This window comes from Canis aureus, chromosome 34, assembly GCF_053574225.1.
Source record: "Canis aureus isolate CA01 chromosome 34, VMU_Caureus_v.1.0, whole genome shotgun sequence".
Classification (NCBI taxonomy): Eukaryota; Metazoa; Chordata; class Mammalia; order Carnivora; family Canidae; genus Canis; species Canis aureus.
Genome location: NC_135644.1, coordinates 27,959,829 through 27,978,915, shown reverse-complemented (window position 1 = coordinate 27,978,915; position 19,087 = coordinate 27,959,829). Strand labels below are relative to the sequence as shown.

Sequence of the window (19,087 nt, the reverse complement as noted above, 5' to 3'; positions counted from 1 at the left end):
CGATGGGTGAAAATAAAGAACTATATGGCATTACTCAAGATAGCTGCATTAGAGAGGAGGCAGGGGCTAAGAGAGAAACTCGAGGGGACAGAGGACGACTTGCCCGTGGGCGTAGAATAGAACTAGCATAGCCACTGTTGAGGGAGACAGTTGGAGAGTCCTCAGTGGACCCATGTGGGAGAACTTTCAACTAGGTTACAAATAAAATTATTTTCTGGAAATCTACATCCTGGTGAGTCCATTTACAGCAGAGGAAGGATGAGGCTCTTAAGTTTGGAGGATAAGCTTTAGAAATTCTTGGTCGTTTGTGTTTGGTGGTCCTGGGTTAGGGGCACCAGATGGTCAGTGGTAATGAAGACATGTTCCCATGAGGTCAGCCCACCCAGTGAGTCCTGAGGGTAGGGACTGCGTCCAAGGAGGCTGCTCAGTATGGAGTTTTGTTCTAAATTCATTGTGTCTAAATTCATCATGCTTCATTGCATGGCAGTCTGAGGGGAATTTTAAAAAATAGGCCATATTCCCATTCCACACAAGTGTGTAGTATTCTCTCATGAGAATATCTATTTGACTCTCTCCATCCCCAAAATACCAAGGAGCCCAAAAAGAGCGGTGGTTTTAATTGAACATCTCAACTCAAGTTTAGACAGTGAAGTTGGTGGTTTAGGCTCCTATAATACGATGACGCATGCCTTGGTAGAACTGAAAAGCACTGCACCTCTGTACAGCAGCATTCCCAGCTGCACACTGTGGATAATCATTTCACCTTTTGGACAAATCGTAGCAGAGCCCCTTCAATGAAAGAATGTATTAATCTCAAGTGCAATGTAGACTAATTGCATTCACTCTGACTGCTAATGATGTATTTTGCTATATCATAAAGAAGTAATATAAAAAAAGGACATTATTTTTTTTTGTTTTTTTTTTTTAAGGATATAATTTTAGTTTGTATTGCAGGCAATGTGATTAAAATTTTAACATATTTTCATATGACCAGCAAGTTTTATAAATAATGTTTCCTTTAAAATGGTTTTGTTTTGGAGATTCAGATTTCCTCGGAATTTGGTTAGATTCAAGTCCCTATCTCAAAGATCAAACAAACACCTAAACAATCTATCATTCCTAATTCTATAACTTAAAAAACTTGACATTTTGTGCCAAAATCTTCATGTGTATTATTTCCATTAATCCTCACAAAAATGTGGCAAGAGAATAATTATTGATTATAAATGTCCAAAGATAGACATTGGATTATAACTCAATTTGACTCTAAGACTCATGCACTTTCTGCTATACAAGCTGCTTCCCTTTAGTATGATTCCCTTTGTGTTTGGGAAAATATAGGGAATTGGAAATGTGAAACTGATATAGTACAGAGGCTACAATACAGGCCCCAGTGGAGCTCAGAGACTTTATAAGGCTTCTGAGATAGTAGAAGAACCGACCCAACCCAGCTCTGCTGATTCCTGATACTTTATATGGCTAGATCTGAACTTACTCCAACATGTTCATAACCATGATCTGAATGCTACTGCCAGCAATGAAGAATTGCCGAGTCCCTTGACTGTGTCTAATTTTACCCCAGCCTCGAGTCTAAAAAGCACCAAATTTTAATATGAGATTGAATGACACAATAGGCACACTTGTATTGATACAATATCAATACAATGATATATATATATGTATATATATATGTATATATACATATATATATATATATATATATATATATACGGAAGGAAAACTTTGTCAGTTTGTGTAAAGGTTCAGATGCAATTAGAAATCATTTCTTTTATCATGATTTCTCTTAGAAGATCTAGAGAAATTCCATTATGTATGTAACAAGAGGACTAAAAGCCCTTCTCCCTTCAGATGAAGCCTGGGAGAAGAAAAAGTCACTAATAAAGAGATCCATCAGACTGTATAAATAATCATTTCAACTTCACCTTGTCTGTGTTGCCCTGGAGCTGAGTTTGTGGGTATTTGGGCTGGAGAGATTGAATTTCTCTGGTATTCAAATATGAGAGGAATATTTTTTAATTGCTTGCTTTTGCTGTCATGGTTATTGGCCTGAAAAGGGAGAGGAGAGTGTGGAGATTGGGAGTGGCTGGGCACCATATCAGAAAAGCCAATGAATGGCTTTTAAAAGACAGGATATCCACTTTTTAATCTTTTTTTTTTTTTTTTTTTTTGCATTTCTATATGTAAATTTCCTCCATCTCCCCAAAACAGTGTGGAAAACTTGATACACATACAAAGGCATGATACTTTGGAGAAGGAAACTATGGAAATCTGGAAGAAGAAATATGTTATTTTTTCTTTTTTAAAGGATTTGTGAGAAATAAAGGAAGAACAGCCATAGCTGAACACCTAAGTAAGAGATGAGTGAGGAGAATGTAAGAACACCTGGAATTCATTGAGAGATATTAAAAAGAAAGTGTGACTCCAATCAACCTCTGTGTTATAGATATAGGTACTCAATGAATGTTTTTGATATGTATTACATTTATTGAGCATGTATAATTCTCTAGGCACTGTTCTAAGTACCCTGCACATATCAACTTAATAAATTCACACAATAACCCTTCAAAACAGGTGTTCTTATCCTTATAACTTTACAGATTGAGGGTATTGGGATTACAACATTAAGTAATTTAACCAAGGTTGTATAATTGAAATAGCTTACAGCTTCTAAGAGGCAGCGCTAGGATTTGAACGTTAGGTGTGTGGCTCCAATAAAAAAATGATTCAGAGAAATATTCAAAAATACACTCTATAAGTGTCAACAAATTAAATAAATGATATCACTCCATCTTCCTAAAATATCCTTCAGGTAACAGATACCTAAAAAGAAAATTATAGCTAGATGCCATGTACTTTTCAATCCTATGAACATAGCTTTCAGAAAATATTGACTTATTCTAGCAGACTGTTCTTAAGTGCATTATTGTTGGATTAAGAGCAAATTCATGTGTCCATTATTGGCATGAGCAGACTCAAAGAAGCTGCACCTCCTGAGCCTGTGTAATAGTGGCAGAGGGATTAGTGTGAGATCCCTAAGGAGAAGATCAACCTTGATGAACTAGAGATGGAACAGTCAGGGCTGATGCTCTTTCCAATGTGAGATTCTCTAGCCATTTTGGAAGGTCTGAATTCAATTGTATTTAAAGGAATGTTATTATAAAGTCTCTGTCTTCAACACAAAAGTTACAGAGCTGTATTTTTTTTATTCTTGAGGGTTAAACTTCAGAGGAAAGAAAAAGGAATCAGTACACATGCTGCAGGGTCCATGCTTCTTTGAGGGTGCCTGAGACTCCAAATGCCCATTTTGCTGCTCTTGCAGTTGTCCTTTCTAAGTCATCCATTGACAATCTGTGATTTGTGATCATGGCATAATCTGTTTGTGTGAATTTAACTCTGTATGCGTGTATTTGGTTTCACATAAGGTCAGCTAGGTGACTTTGTGAACCGAATAGATGACCACTTCATTGAGCAACATACTCGTGGGAGCATCAGAGTGATTCTATTTCTATATTCCTCCCACTTCCAACACTCTCCTAAATTCTCACCGGCACACAAACTGCCTTTCATTTTATCATGGCTTGATAAAACCTTAGTATAGCTTTCATTCACTTACTACCCTCTTTCAAGTCATTTTTGAAAACTACTTTACTGTTGGTATACAAGTATAATTACAGAGTTCTTCCATATAGTGAATGACTGCTTGTCTCTGTCCATTGATTAGTACTAGTTCTAACCTTTGAGGCAGTCAGGATAACATGGACTATTTTCTTTTTCACACAACAATCTTTTGAAAGGTTGAATCCTTAAAATCATATATTCACTAGTCACTACTCTAGTTTTTCATTTCTATAGGCTAAAATACACAGCTCTTTCAGCCATTTTTTCTTTGACACAATTTACTAGAACATAAACCATCTTATTTAGTTTATTCTGAACATTTGGTAATTCTTTATGTTATTCATCTATTGTAAAGTCCAGGAGAGTACACGTACCTTCAGGCATGACCACCTGACTGATGTTATGTGTGAGAGGATTGTTACCTGCCTTGATACGGATATTAGATACTAACATAGCCACATAGCCTACAAGTTCAAGATTTTTTTCCCTTCTCTTTTTGTCATACAAGCTAATCACATTATTGGTTATTACTGAAATTCTTGTTCGTAAAAACTGGATCTTGTATATGTAAGCATTTACAAGAAAGTCAGCTCTCATTCACTGTGAACATTTAAAACAATGTACACAATGGATTTAATATTGGTTCTTCTTAACTCCAATTGGTCAATTTTAATCCATTGTTCTGGATTGAGGCAGCATCAGAGGATTGTGAAAACTAATTTGGGTGAGATAATTCCTATGTTGGAAGTCCAGCTGAGCAAGAGGGATGAGATGTCTTTTAATGTTTCTTGAAAATCCTGGTTATCCATCTAAGACAGCCAAAAGGCTTCATCTTGGAGTTTAGAACCCTCCCACCTCATTTTCACTCTACAAAGATTAAAACCAAGTAGTTACAAGGCCTTCAGGGGAGAAAGAATTTGGAGGCTGAGTACTATCAAATTAGAGTAGAGGACAAAGTTCATATAATTTCAACAGTTTCAGAAAATGCATTTGACAAAATCCTACACTCTTACATAATAAAAATACATTTATTTTTGTAGAAATTGAAGAAAACTTCCTCGACTCCATAAAGAGTATTTACAGAAAACCAATAGCTAACATTATATTTAATGCTGAAAGACTGAAGTTTTCTAAGATCAGGAATAAGACAAGGATGTCCAATATCTCCACTTGTATTCATTTTTGTGCTAGAAGTTCTAGCCAGTGCAATTGAGCAAGAAAAATAAATAAAATGCATCCAAATTGGAGAGGAAATGAAACTATCTCTATTTGCAGATGACATGAACTCATATAGAAAATCCTAAAGAATCCACAGGAAAGCTATTATACCTAATACATGAGTTCAGCAACCTGGCAGGATATAAAATCAATAGTATTTCTATACACTGGCACTGAACAATCTGAAAATGAAATCATTCTATTTGCAATACCATCAAAAATAAATCCTCAGGAATATATTTAACAACAACCAGAACAACAACAAAAGTACATGAGTTGAACATACCAAAAACTACAAAACATCATTGAAAGAAATTAAAAGGGACCTAAAAAAATACAAAGATAGGCCTTGGTTTGCATGGTCCCAGACTATCAGAGCCAAGAGGAATCCCCCTCAAGTAAACCTTGAGCACTCCAGCCCTAGGAGTTGCAGCTGCCCCTAGCCCGCATTCAGAGAACAAAGAAGACAAAAACTCAAGGAACATATATTGAAAAACCTTTTTTTGCCTACAAATAGGAAAATCACACATCCAGTAGTAGAGACCAGAGAGTGATGAACTCTGAAGGTCAGGTCCAGGAAGAGACAAAAGTTTTGAAATTTAAAACAAAAATATCTGGTAAAGAAAATGTCAGTAGACCTCCTGGGAACAAAAATAATATAACAATGGGGGAAATGGTATTCCTTTAAGACTTTATAATAAATTAAGCAATTCAACAGTAACAATTGACCCCCATAATTTTGAGGATAAATGGGACAGTTGGTGCCAATTAAAGATGACCCTCAAAATCAACACATGACATTAAGCCAAGTATTTCATCTTAAAAACAACAATAAAAAGAGACAAATATCTACAGAAAAACCAAAGCAAGATGCTAACATGTCCAAGAAGCTTGCGCTTGGGTCTTACCGTGGCTAAATTGTTTAGTTTAAGATTAATTCATTTAGAAAGTCAGAAATGAGAGTTCTGCAACAATGAAGACATTTCAGCTCCTGTCTCCAAAGCCCCAGAGCCTCTGCCCACAGACACCCACAGTGTGACAGTGAGAAGTGACAGAGCCCCAAACATGATGACCACCACTTGTGAGCGCTACCTCTCAGGACTGACAGGGGCTGTGGGTCCTATCAGAAGTCACCACAACAGTGCTCAGAATGCTGCAAAATAAGGCATCAGGAGAACCACTGCCAATGTTACATTCCGGAAAAGGCCTCAGGAGAAAGAATTACTACAATCAAACATGGTTTCACCTAGTGCCAAAACCAGTTCTCAGGATGCATGGAGAAAGAAGGTACTGTCAAGAAGCCTGACATCTGAAATTGTAGCCAGGCCTGCTTCATCTTCTAACACTAAAATGATACAGAAGTCAAAAAGGATTGACCCTTGAAGACACACTGTAGCAAAAGCAACTATTGATAAATCAGCTCAGCCCAATGAAACAGTAGAAGAAAGAAAAGAAAAAGCTCCTTTGAGTGAGTGGAAAGCTGGCAAAAGAAAAGTGCTGAAAAGGCCTTCTAGCTCAGTAGTACCCAGCCTGAGCCTGACCGGCTAAATGAATACTCAGTTGAGTCCTTTTGGACTACCATGGTAGGAGAAGATGAGCAAAGATTATTTACTGAAAAAGTAAACAAACTTCTGAATGCCTAAACTTGATTGATGAGGGGAGCCCAAAAGAAGAAATATTGGTCATACTTAATAACCAGATACCAAAACCAAAAATTGGATATGCCATGCATGTATTGAACCTCTCACCTTCTCAACAAATAGTATTGGGAAAACTCGGTAGCCATGTGAAAAAGAATGGAGTTGGACCACACACCAAAAATAAAATTAACTCAAAACTAATTAAAGACCTAGATTTAAGAGAACCTGTAAGTTAAAGCACCTATACATTTTTTAAAATAAGATGTAGGTGTGGGGCACCTGGGTGGCTTAGTCATTTAAGTGTCTGGCTCTTGATTTTGGCTCAGACCATGACCTCAGGGTTGTAAAATCAACCTCTGCACTGGATATGGAGCCTGCTTAAGATTCTCTCTCTTCCTGTCTAAAAAATAATTTAAAATTAATAATAAAATAATAAAGAAAACGTGGGTGCAAACCTTCATGATATTGAAATAGGCATTAGTTTCTTAGTTATCACACAAAAAGCACAAGCAATGAAAGAAAAACTAGGGTAAATTGGATTTCATCAAAATAAAACTCTTTTGTGCTTTGAAAGACTATCAAGAAAGTAGATAACCCACAAAATGGGGGAGGATATTTGTCCATCATATATATTATAAGGTCTTGTATGTAGAATATATGAAGAACTATTACCACTAATGTTTTCATATTTGTATATATTGCAAAATGAAGACTTCCATATTTTGGTGTTCATACTTCATAAATGTGAGTAAAGACTAAATTTAACCCAAATTGCATGAAATAAAAAATAAATTAAGATAATGGGAAAAACAACACAGTAGGAAAAAGGAAAAGAGTATAGAAAACTAACCAAACTCAAAGTTGATTCTCTGAAAAAATTACTAAAATTGGTTATACTTAGATAAAACTAACTATGATAAAACCAACAATGTCAGGAATGAAAAAAGAGAATATTACTACAGATCCTACAGACATTAAAATAAAAAAGATAATATTTTGAATATCTTTATGTCACATTAAATAACTACAATGAGAAATTTCTTAAAAAGCACTAATTTCCCTAATTGACACAGTGGAAATAGAAAATCAGAATAACTATACATCTACTGAAAAATCTGGATTAAAAAAATAAAACAACTCCTCCATAAAGAAACTCTGGAGCAAGATGACTTTACAGGTAAATTCTATCTAAATTTTAAAGAAGGAATTTTAATGATCTTACAAACTCTTTCAGAAAATAGAGAAAAAAATGAATGCTTCCTTTATTTTATGAAACCAGCATAAACCTAACACCAAAACCTAGAAGACAATATCAGATAATTAATTACAAGTATTCCTCAGACATATAGACACAAAATCCCCCAACAAAATATTAGCAAATCAATTCAGCAATATATAAAAGAAAAGAATACACTATGACCATATAAGTTTATCCCATAAATTCAAAATTGGTGTAGTATTTCATAATCATTCAAAACAATAAAATCGTCTCACTAGATGCATAAAAAGTATTTAACAGTGTCCTAATAAAATAAAAACTCTTAGGAACTGCGATATAGAAAACAACTTTCTCAACCCAAGAAAGGGCACCTTTTAAAACCTACAAATAAAACATCATATTTAATGTTGAAAGATGAAATACTTTACTCCTAAGGTCAGGAACAAAGCAAGAATGCAACTTTTACTATTTCTATTCAATATGTATTGGAGACCCAGCACAATAATGGTAAAAAAAAAAAAAAAAAAAAAAAAAAAAAAAGAAAAGAAAAGAAAAAGAAACTTAAGCCTTAGAAAGGCAAAATACGTCTCTATTTGTAGATGGCATGATTATCTATGTAGGAAGTCCTAAATAATCTACAAATAAGTATTAGAAAGAATCAATGAATTTATCAAGATCACAAAATGTAGCATCAATAAATAAAATTCAGTTGTATGCATCTAACAGCAAATAATTGGAAAATGAAATCTGGAAAAGTGCATCAAAAACATAGGATACGTAGGAATAATTTTAGCTGAAAATGTGTAGGAAGATTCAATGCTGTTAACATGTCCATTCTTCTCAAAATAGCCTATGGATTCAGCACAAGCTTAATGATAATCTCAGTAAGCAGTTTGTAGAAACTAAGAACTTAAAAAAAAAAGAAACTAAGAACTTACTATAAGTTTGAAATGAAAATATATAGCAATATTGAGAACCATAGAGAACAATAGTTAAAAAAAAAGAATAACTTTGGAGGACTTTTAAAGCCTATTTGCAAGGCTTTAATGACTAGAATCAGTGAAACAATAGAAAACAGAAAAACAGCAAAAAAGCGATGGTAATCATGATAGTGTGGCATTGGTAGGAAGGTAGATATACAGGTAACTAGAAATTCTAAAAATTCACCCACACATCTTTGGTCAAGTCATTTTCAACAAGGTGCCAACCTAATTCAACAGGTGAAATTACAGAGTTTTCAATAAATGGTGTGGGAACAATTGCATATTCAAATGGCTTCTATCTCATTTCATGAATATGCATTAATATTAATCCAGAAAAGACAATAGATCAAAAGACAACATCAGTAAATTGAAAAGGCTTGCCTCAGATTGAGAGACAATTTTTCAATACATGTGTATCTGACAACATACTTACATGTAGACCACAGAGAGAACCTACACAACTTAGTGATAGGGAGATCCCTACTACCTCTTCTACTTTCCTGAAATGGACAAGTGTTTTAAGTGGGAAGAATTTGAAAAAGATATTCAAATGGCCTACAGGCACATGAAACAATCTTCAATATTATTAGTCAGCAGGGCAATTCAGAGTGGAACCACAATGAGGTATCTTTTCACACTTAATAGATTGGCTGGAATTAAAAAAGATAGTCAAAGGGCACCTGGGGGGCTCAGTTTGTTGGGCATCTGTCCTTGGGTAGGGTCATGCATGACCTCAGGGTTGTGGGATCAAGCCCCAAGTCAGGCTCCCTGATCAGTGAAGAGTCTGCTTCTCTCCTTCTCCTTCTATCCTCTCTCAAACAAACAAACAAACAAATAATCATCAGTAGTGATTTGATTAGGCTGAAGGCCACTGGAACTCTCAAAAATTTCTGGTGGGAGTATAAAATGGTACAAATACTGAAGAAAACATGTTGACAATTTCTTATAAAGCTAAATATACGTTTTCACATGACTTAGCAGTTCCACTTCTAGGTAAGAAATTAAAAAGTAATAATAACAGAAAGACTTATACACAAATATTCATAGCAGCTTTCTTCATAATGGCTAAAACCTAGTAATAACTCAAATGTTGTTTGGAGAATGGATAAGAAAAATGTTACTCATATAATACAATATTACTCAGCAATAAAAATGAATAACGCAATGATACGCACAACCACTTGAGCAAAAAGGTAAGACAGGAAAATGCATACACTTATGATGCCATTTACATTGGGTTCTAGTTATAGAATTAAGAGTAGTGGTTGCTTGGGGTAGTGGCCTGGAGCAGACTGAATGCAAAAGAGTAGAAGGAAACTTTTTGGGGTGACAGAAATGTTCTATATTGTGATGGGGGTGTGAGTTACACTAGTTATAGGGTATATACACCTAGCAAAGCTCAATGAATTGTGAACTTAAATTCAGAATATTTCATTACATATGTATTATTCTCAACACAGTTTGTAAAAAAAAAAAGAAAAAAGAAAAGAAAAGAAAGAAAAGAAAACAACTCTAAGCTTTGAAAAACAAAGCCAACTTTAATTATACATTTAACCATCTGACATTATTTCCAAAAAACGTTGATAAAATCACAGAAGCTATGAAAGCCAAGGCCTTCTTTAATTATACTTGAAATATCAAGATAAACAAGATTGGTCCTGAGCTCCATTCAGAAAATGGAGGATCTTTGCCTGTGTCCCTAATGCTACCATTGCTGCAAGTAGTTCATTAGTGTTCTCCTTTACCAAACATTTCGTGGAGTGTCTACTTTATATGGAATACTGTGCTGGGTGTTGAGCTTCGTCCACAAAGAGTTCACACCCTAGTTGAGAGGACATATGTGAACAGACAAATCTCAATGTAAAATGTTATAAAAATTAAAGCAATGGTACGGCAGTATGGCCAAGGTGCTGTTGGAGTCTATAGGGTAAAACAACTAACTCTCCATGAAGGTGACAAAGCAACATGCCACCAAGATCTTGAAGATGATGAGTGGGAGTTTTCTAGGTAAGGAGAAATGAAAGATGTCAGGGGCCTGTTAGGCAGTAGAGCATGTGCAAGATATTTAGTCCTAGAAAGCCATGATGTGTTGCAGAAGCAGAAAATTTCCAGGTGGCTGGGGGATGAGATACATAGAACGTGGTAGGAAATGAGGAAAGAGGAAGAAGCCTCCTCTGAAGGACTTTGTAAGTCACTCTTGTAAGCACATCATATATATAAATATACATCAAACTTTGTGTAGTAGGCACTGTTGTGAATTAATCTTCCATTACTTACCTGACTCTTGTGTACTTCGCTTCCTTGACTCCATTGGTACATCTTAGCAACATTGTATGAGATCTTCCCCAGGAAACTATTTTAGTTTTAGATGTAATGATAAAATAATATAAGATTGCAAGTTATTTTAAGATATTTAGACAAGTGAAATACAGCAACTAGAAATATTACCATGACTCTCTTTCCTCTTTATTTTGTTAAAGTATATGCTGTGTGGAAAGCTATGTGCAAGCATAACAATAGGTGATCGATAGTATCGTTATTATCAGACACTATTCTGTACTTTTGTATTCCAGTGATCTTCTTGTCAAGCATCTCTCAAGCCTTTACAAATGAGTAAATATAATTTCCTCCAATTTTTCATTTATATAATTGAGATAACATGAAGTCGAGGAACAGAGTTGATGCTAGACAGGAAGGCTTTGGAATAATTCAGAGGAGACCACACAAACTGAACAGAATTTATTTGAGCCTGTTCTAACCTTTGGATCATATCCCTCCCAGAGGAGATAAAGAAATCCGTCCGCCAGTGCACACTGAAAATACTGACTATACTCTCCAATGACTGTTGAGTTAGAAATTATTTCCAGTAGGTAGTCTATACAGCCAGAACATTTAAGTCCGATGCGGTGGGGAGACACCAGACCTTTCAACACTTTTAAAAGCATTTTTTTTTTTGATATTACAAATTCCAAATGACTCTAACATTTTTCCCTTTTATCAGTTACCACATTCAGTGCTTAATCCAGAACTGTTGCCTACTCTCTTTTCTCTTTTCCTTTGCCTTTATATTCCATCTCAAACCTCAGGATAAACTGCGGGGTGACTCAAAATACTATTTAAATAAAAGGCCTTCTTCAAAGGCCTTAAAAGGAGCGGAGTTGGGTATTTGAGGGAAGGTTTCCCCACCCGAAGCCAAAGACATCTATTTAACTGCTATGGTCTCTAGGCCGTGCATATTGACTGATTTACTGTCACAGATAATCCAGCGCTTGGCCAGAAGCCATTTCAGTTTAAGGGCATGCGGTTTGGCAGGCAGCATTGCTTGCAATAATGTAATAAAACAGAAAGAAATCCATACCTGGTTGTGAAAGGAAAGAATCTATCTATTTTGCCAGAGGCAGGTGAAATGGGTCTGTGTGATTTAGTGGTGGGTCAGAGCAGAGCCGTATAAAATAACCCACCATGACTTGTATTTCTGAAAATGACCAGCATGCTTCAGAGTTCCTGAATTCTGTTCACTTACTGGAAGTGGTGGGGGACAGTTACTAGTTTTATTTGTCTTTTCAGACCATTGGCTTATGATGGTGCTATTACTATTTATGGTTGTTCTGATCAAGCTTCTTTTGGTTGCAATGATCAGAATGCCATGTAATCTCACTCAAATCACATAAAATCAGAGGCTAGGAGATGAAGTAGAGGTGGGTTTCAGAAAATACGGAACCGAGACAGGCTGCTTCTTCTGGCGATTTGGTTCCATTCTTTTCTTTAACACATTGCCTTCCTCTGCTCGCACATGACCCCAAAGCACTGCCTCGCCCACTTTGTCTTTTGTCCTGTTATCACAGTCTTTTTGTTATAGCCCATTGCTAACTAACTGAGTCTTTTGGTGTCTAGTTTCCAAGTTCCCAGGAAGAGAATTTGACTTGACCAGCTCACCCATGTTTTGATCAGGATCTTTGCACCAAGTGATATCCTAGGTCTCTATGAATTGGTGTCTCAAGAGGTGGTTTGAATAGAGACGCTCATCATACAGCCTGCTTCTCATCCAGCTTGGACTACAGACAGGAAAGGCAATAGTAGGCATGTCTGCTATCACAAGGGCTTCTAATTATATTAAAGCTGGAGATGTCTTTCCCTGAAAAATACTGAGTGCCTACAATAGACCACGATGTCTAAGCACTATGCTAGCTTCTAGAGATGCAGCTGATAACAAGATGGAAAATCTGTTCTTCCCCGGTCTGCCCCAGCCATGTCATCCTCCAATATCCCTGAGTCCCCTTCAGACAAGGTTATTCAATGTATCCTTTATTTGGGCTTTGTGGTATCACCTCTGAGTCTTCGTGACACTCTGGCTCTTCAAGATGCTTCCTTATTACGCACAAAGCCCTTCCATTGTTCCAAAAGCTGTGTAAAGACTACTTTTTTTTTTTTTGGCACATCTTTTCACTTCCACTCTGTATCAAAACCCCCCAAATTTCCCTTCCTTCCCTCACGTTGCCCTCCTGGTGTCCGTCCCCTATATACATCTGTCCTCTAGTGGCCACCTCTTTCCCTGGCTCAGCTTGGGGCATGGCCATGAGCTAATGAGAAGACGGTTCATTGAAAAAGCTGAGGCCATACCATCCTATATACGTGTACATTTGGCTTTTAAATTAATTCTTTATGACCTAGACTTGAAGACGGAGGCTGTATTATTTCCAGATCTGCTTTTACAGTGCAGAGGCCACGAAAAGACAGCATCACTCGAGAAACTGCCTAAATAAACGTGATGCCCTGGGTGATTCACCAAGCTGGTAACAATCCAGGGACACCATTGTTTCTTCCTGGAGGTACCTTAGCAAGCCAAGTGAATAGCCCACTAGAGAAAAGTTGTCACTTGCACTGATTCATCAACACTTTTTCCAGCAATCACAGTACCTGCGCCATCTGTGTTTAGCACTTTACAAAAAAAAAAAAAAAAAAAAGGAAGAAGAAGAAGACGACGAAGAAAAAAAAGCTCTTTGCGACTGCCATACAAATCAGGGCACTAACAAAGGTCACACGGAAGGGAATTTCAGGACTCAGAGAAGATGTTCCCCTGCAAGGCAGGGAGCAGCAACAGCATTCTACACAAGTCGTCCCGCATCCCCGGCTGCTCCGGCCCAGCCTGGAGCTGCTGCGGGTCCGTGGGGAAATGTGTATTATGCCTAGGTTAATTTGCTGATTAATCTCTAGTCAGTGGTTTGTGCTTTCCCCAGATGGCCAATTAAAATTTACAACTGGCAGAGCAGTGTCCTGTTGGCAGCCTGCTGAGGGGCCAGAGCTGGAGGCAGTGACAGAAGGCATGGGCCCAATTTTGCCTGCTTGTCCCCTCCCCTTTTCTTTATTTCTCTGTCTTGCTCTTTTTAAAGCTGCTGGATTTATTCAGAGGAAAGTGTAAGCCGGGCTTATGCGGTAAGTGTGAGATGTGTGGTGCAGTTTACAACTCTGCTGCTATTTACTCTCCAACACTCTCAGGGCCGCTCCAGCATTCCCGGCATCAACGGTTTTACCCACAGCAAATATAGCTGACAAAATCAGCCAGGGGGCACAACTGATTTAACAGCTTCTGAAATGTAATAGCCTTTCTTTTTTTTTTCCTGATTTGCAGTCCCCATGGATTGATGGTCTAATATCATTCACTTCCTCACAAATATATAAAACATTTACAGTTGTTTGCGTAAATCAAAGGCAAAGTGCTATGTGTGAAGCTGATAATAAGTAATGCTGTGATATATATAAAAGATAACATACTTTTATAGCAATAGCCCCCAATATTAACTGTTACTTTTTACTTAGCGTTCCATACAAATGGCATTGTGTACACATCTGAATAAAACAGACAGCAAGGAATTTAATTAAACAAATGCAATTTGATATCATTCTTTATTTTATAGTGAAATATTTACCATACGTTTCAAATATGCATGAAGTCATCCGGATTGGAAATTCGGGAGGAAATTGTTAATCAAAGACCATTGATCCTTAAATAAGCCAAACATGGTCATGATGTATGATATGGTGACAGTTTGCTACTTTCGCTAACTGTTGATTACCATGTGCACAACAATAAAAGAAAATATGTTCCTTGAGGTGGAAAATAATTTTTTAAGGTGAATATTGCATTATTGATGGGAAAAATGATTTGGAGAACTCAGGTGTAAGTCTCCATTATGTTAGCTAAATGGGGAGGGAGGAGGCATTGTGTAAAATTGCCTTTGTGTAAAACACATAGAATTTTGATTTTTGGTTTTTTGTTTGTTTGTGTGTTTTTGCTGTTGTTGTTCTTTTCTTTTTTGAATAGGATACATCACAGAATTTATACGCCGGACATCAATAAATCTCGATTAGACACTCAGATCAGACCTAAAGTCCACGGGTGGTACTTTGTGAGTTATTTTCACTTCTCTAGGGACTGCAGCTGCAAATAAATCATTGTTAAATTTACTTTTATGAAGTAAAATTTGAAAATAAGCAGAGATACAGCAAATTCCTTCTGAGCAGTGATTGTATTTGTTACGTTTGCCCTCAGGACCAAGAACGGGATCTGGCACATGGTGAGCACTTAGAGAAAGGTTTAGATACTACACAAGTTTCCCCAGCAAATAGGAAAAGACTCAATTTCCTCCCTGCAAGGCTTTCCATGTGAGGCTCCATTCAAATGTAAGATCTCAGATTATCTTTCGGAAAGGGGTTTCTCCTGTGTTCTGGCCTCAAACTGTTCTTGTCTAAGAGATCATAGGACAGGTGTCACACATCCTTCACCTTTTTCCTTCCCTTGATGCCAGCACCAGTGCATCTGCTCAGTAAACGGATGCAAAATGGAATTCAAGGGGCTTCTTGAACTGCTGCTATACTTTATAGAAACGACTTAATTCCACTGATAAACCTTGCACGTTAGGAAGTCAGACCTCGACCAGGCAGGATTTCAGTTCAAATTATAAGATGAGTGTGGGCCAAAAGGATTGTAAATGGGATATCTACAGACAAAACAGAATTGCGGAAGTAATATTTCTTGGTTTTGTATTTTTTTTAATCTAATCGCATAGACTACAAATTTTCTTTGGGGTAGATATTTTTATCCATAAAACAAACCACTTTTATGTAATATATGTGTTGCTCTGAGGTATTTGGCAATAATTGAATTATATGCCTTCTCAGCTGATTAAGGAGTTTGCTAGTATCTGACCCCGATTCACTGTACAGATAAAACTCGGATGAGAGGCTTCGTGGTGCCCCAGCTTGGAAATACTAAACAGTGAATCACTGTGTCTTGATGGGAGGGCTGCAAATCACTCCACAAGTATTTATTAAGTACATACAAGATATAAGATACTATGTTAGGTACTACCAGCCTTTAGATATAGTTCCAAATATCAAGAAGCTTTTAGTTTGTGAACCAAAATAATAGTAAAATAGGCATAATAAGACCACTGCCAAATGCAGACTAAAAGGATCCTTGTGGGACACTTACTAGGAAGTGACTGATTTTTGATCAGATTGGGAAAGAATTCTTGGGCGAGGTGAGGCTTAAGGAATACAGATTTTGACAGGGGAGGGAGAGAAAAGAGGGACTTTCCAGGAAGAAGAGATTACAGGAGCAAAGGTATAAAGGCAACAAAATATTAATTTAGCTCAGGAAGTAGAAATTGATGGAATGGATGATCAAGATGTTCGGGTATTGTGGATATGGGCACAAAAGGAGGCTTCAAAGGTCAGTTGATAAATTTGAGGGGTAGAAATTTGAAGTGAGTTAATGATCAATTCAGAACCTTCAAATTTGTTGGGCAGGGAAGAAATCCTAGTTGCATGTGCATTCAACCCTGGATAGGAAGTGGGAGTCTGCCAGTAGGGAGGGAAGTTGGGACTATTGCAATGACATAAACAAGAGGTATGGGTGCCTGCACTACTGTGGGGGTAGGAATGAGGAGGACCATAAATGACAGAGCTATTTCTTTTTTTTTAATTTCTTTATAATAGTCACAGAGAGAGAGAGAGAGGCAGAGACATAGGCAGAAGGAGAAGCAGGCTCCATGCACCGGGAGCCCGACGTCCGGGTCCCCAGGATCGCGCCCTGGGCCAAAGGCAGGCGCTAAACCGCTGCGCCACCCAGGGATCCCGACAGAGCTATTTCTGATGCAGAACTGGTGGAATAGGATGGCAATTAGGACACTGAAGATGAGGGAGAGGGTCAAGTTAGAGATGACTTCAAGTTCCTAGGCTAGAAGCTAGACTGGATAGCGATGCTCTTGCAGGGAAAGAGAAGACAACTGGAGAATTACAGAGGCAGAGAGTCCACTGAATTTTGGATTTATCGAGTGGGAAGATTTAACAAGATATCATTTTTACTCTATCCGGTAGATTGTTGGAAATATAAGTCTACGTTGAAAAGAAGTCGCAAACTAGCTAGATCTGGGGATTGGCTGGTCACCTGAGGAGTATGTTAGTTAAAGTCCTAGAAATGGGTAAGATTGTCACGAGCTAGCCAACAGACCACATCGACATGATCATGGTGATTATTAAAATACTGAGTTATTTCTGCATTGGATGGTAATTGTAAGTGCCTCAAGCTCCTCAATGCACCCTAGCTGTCTTGTCCCCTTTGTAGTGGTCCCTAGGACCACCGCTGCATAATAGGAATGAGAAAGTTAACATCTATCCAGCATAAGGCTCCAGGCCCCTGCTACCGCGCTGTGGCTCTATCTGTTCCGATTGGTCAGTGCCCTTGCCATTAGTGTCCATCGTTAAGTAATTTAATAGTCACTCTACTCCACAGAAGGACCACAGAATAAGAAAAGAAACAAACCAAAGAGTGCACTGGATGATCTGACAGGTTGGAGAAAGTGCTTGCAAGTGACATTAAGGTTCCTCTTCCCATATGCTTTAGTCTAGTTGCTATGGTGGGGCGTGCAGTGAGACAAATTAAATACAGTATATCATCAGGTCTCAAATGTATGGTGTACAGACAATTAAATAATAGGATGGTATACACAAAGATGCTCCATATCCATTTCTGATTCCATTTTCTTATATTTTAAAGGACACATAATTGGCAATATGCATTTATGTTAGGCAAACGGGATGTGAATCAGAATGGCATTATCCACAAAGACACAGGTTTCATTCTACATGATCATGAAGAACTGAGTTTATGCAACCCTCTGAATGGAAGGAAATTGAATTTCACTGGAATTACAATACCCATTGTCATACACAAAGTTTGTCTACATTCTCTTTTTATAGATTGTACCTACAGTTGAGAAAACTTAGAGAACCATGAACTAGAAAAATGAAAAAAGAGAGCGAGTATATGGAGTCCATACCAGAAACAGTAGTTTTGCTTACTGGATCATGAATGTATTACTTACAAGCTTCAACTACCCTTGTGACTTTTGTGCAAATGGCAAATTCTTGGATCTCAGGGATTTCTCTGATTTTTCTGTTTCTCAGGAAGAGTAGAAAGTAACACATCATTCTAAGGCAAGATAGTTTGAGTTTTCCAGTTGAAAGGTCGTTAACAAAATCAGTGTGCTAGTTGTAATCTTATCATGGCTTTTCCCAGCATGAGAGAAATTTAAGTATTCATGATATTGTAATTACAAATACTGATCCCATGTTTCAGTAATGACCTTAGAAGAGAGTTAGGAAACTGAGTTTTTTTCTTCATCCCAAGAAAAAAAAATTATACACTAATTATTTGCTATTAAATCGATAATATGTAATTTTAATAAATATTTTATTTTGATCCGACAATTAATTAGCCCTACAAATGCAATACTTTCCTTTCATGATCTATTTGCAGAGAGAACGATTTTGAAGACATATTTCTAAGTTATTAACCAGTGAATTACACAAACTCTTAAGTAAATAATGAGAATGTAAATATAGGATCTTTGCCCCGATAAGCAGTAGGTCAGGGTGCTGGTAGGTATTACAGGGTGTATTCAGCTCATTATCACTGTTTTCATTCTTTTAATTGTACATACCTATTAATTGTGCACTTAAGTAATACAGAGTGGGGTGAGACTATAGCCACTGTCTGCATAAATTTATATATGATTATTTAATCAAAGGTCAAATCAACCCTTATCTGTTTTATGGTGATCCACAACATATCTAGTAAGGACAATGCAATCCTTTTTAAAACTGCCAGGTCAGTAGCAAGCAACATATCCCTACCCCTTACTACTTCTGGTAATCAATAATTTAGGTTTCTACCTGGAACATAGACTTAATAACACATAGACTTAATAAGACATCAGATGCATTTGATGAGATTTTTAGATGAACATATTTTTGTTTCATATGTTTTACATAAATATTATATATGTGTGTATATTTTTTATGTTTCTATGTGTATATTTATTTTT

General features: G+C 37.0%; 1 pseudogene; it reads left to right on the top strand.

Annotated features, from left to right (window-relative positions):
• The first annotated feature begins 678 nt into the window (after positions 1-678).
• LOC144304754 (cytoskeleton-associated protein 2 pseudogene) lies at positions 679-6,733 on the top strand (annotated as a pseudogene).
• The last annotated feature ends 12,354 nt before the right edge of the window (positions 6,734-19,087 follow it).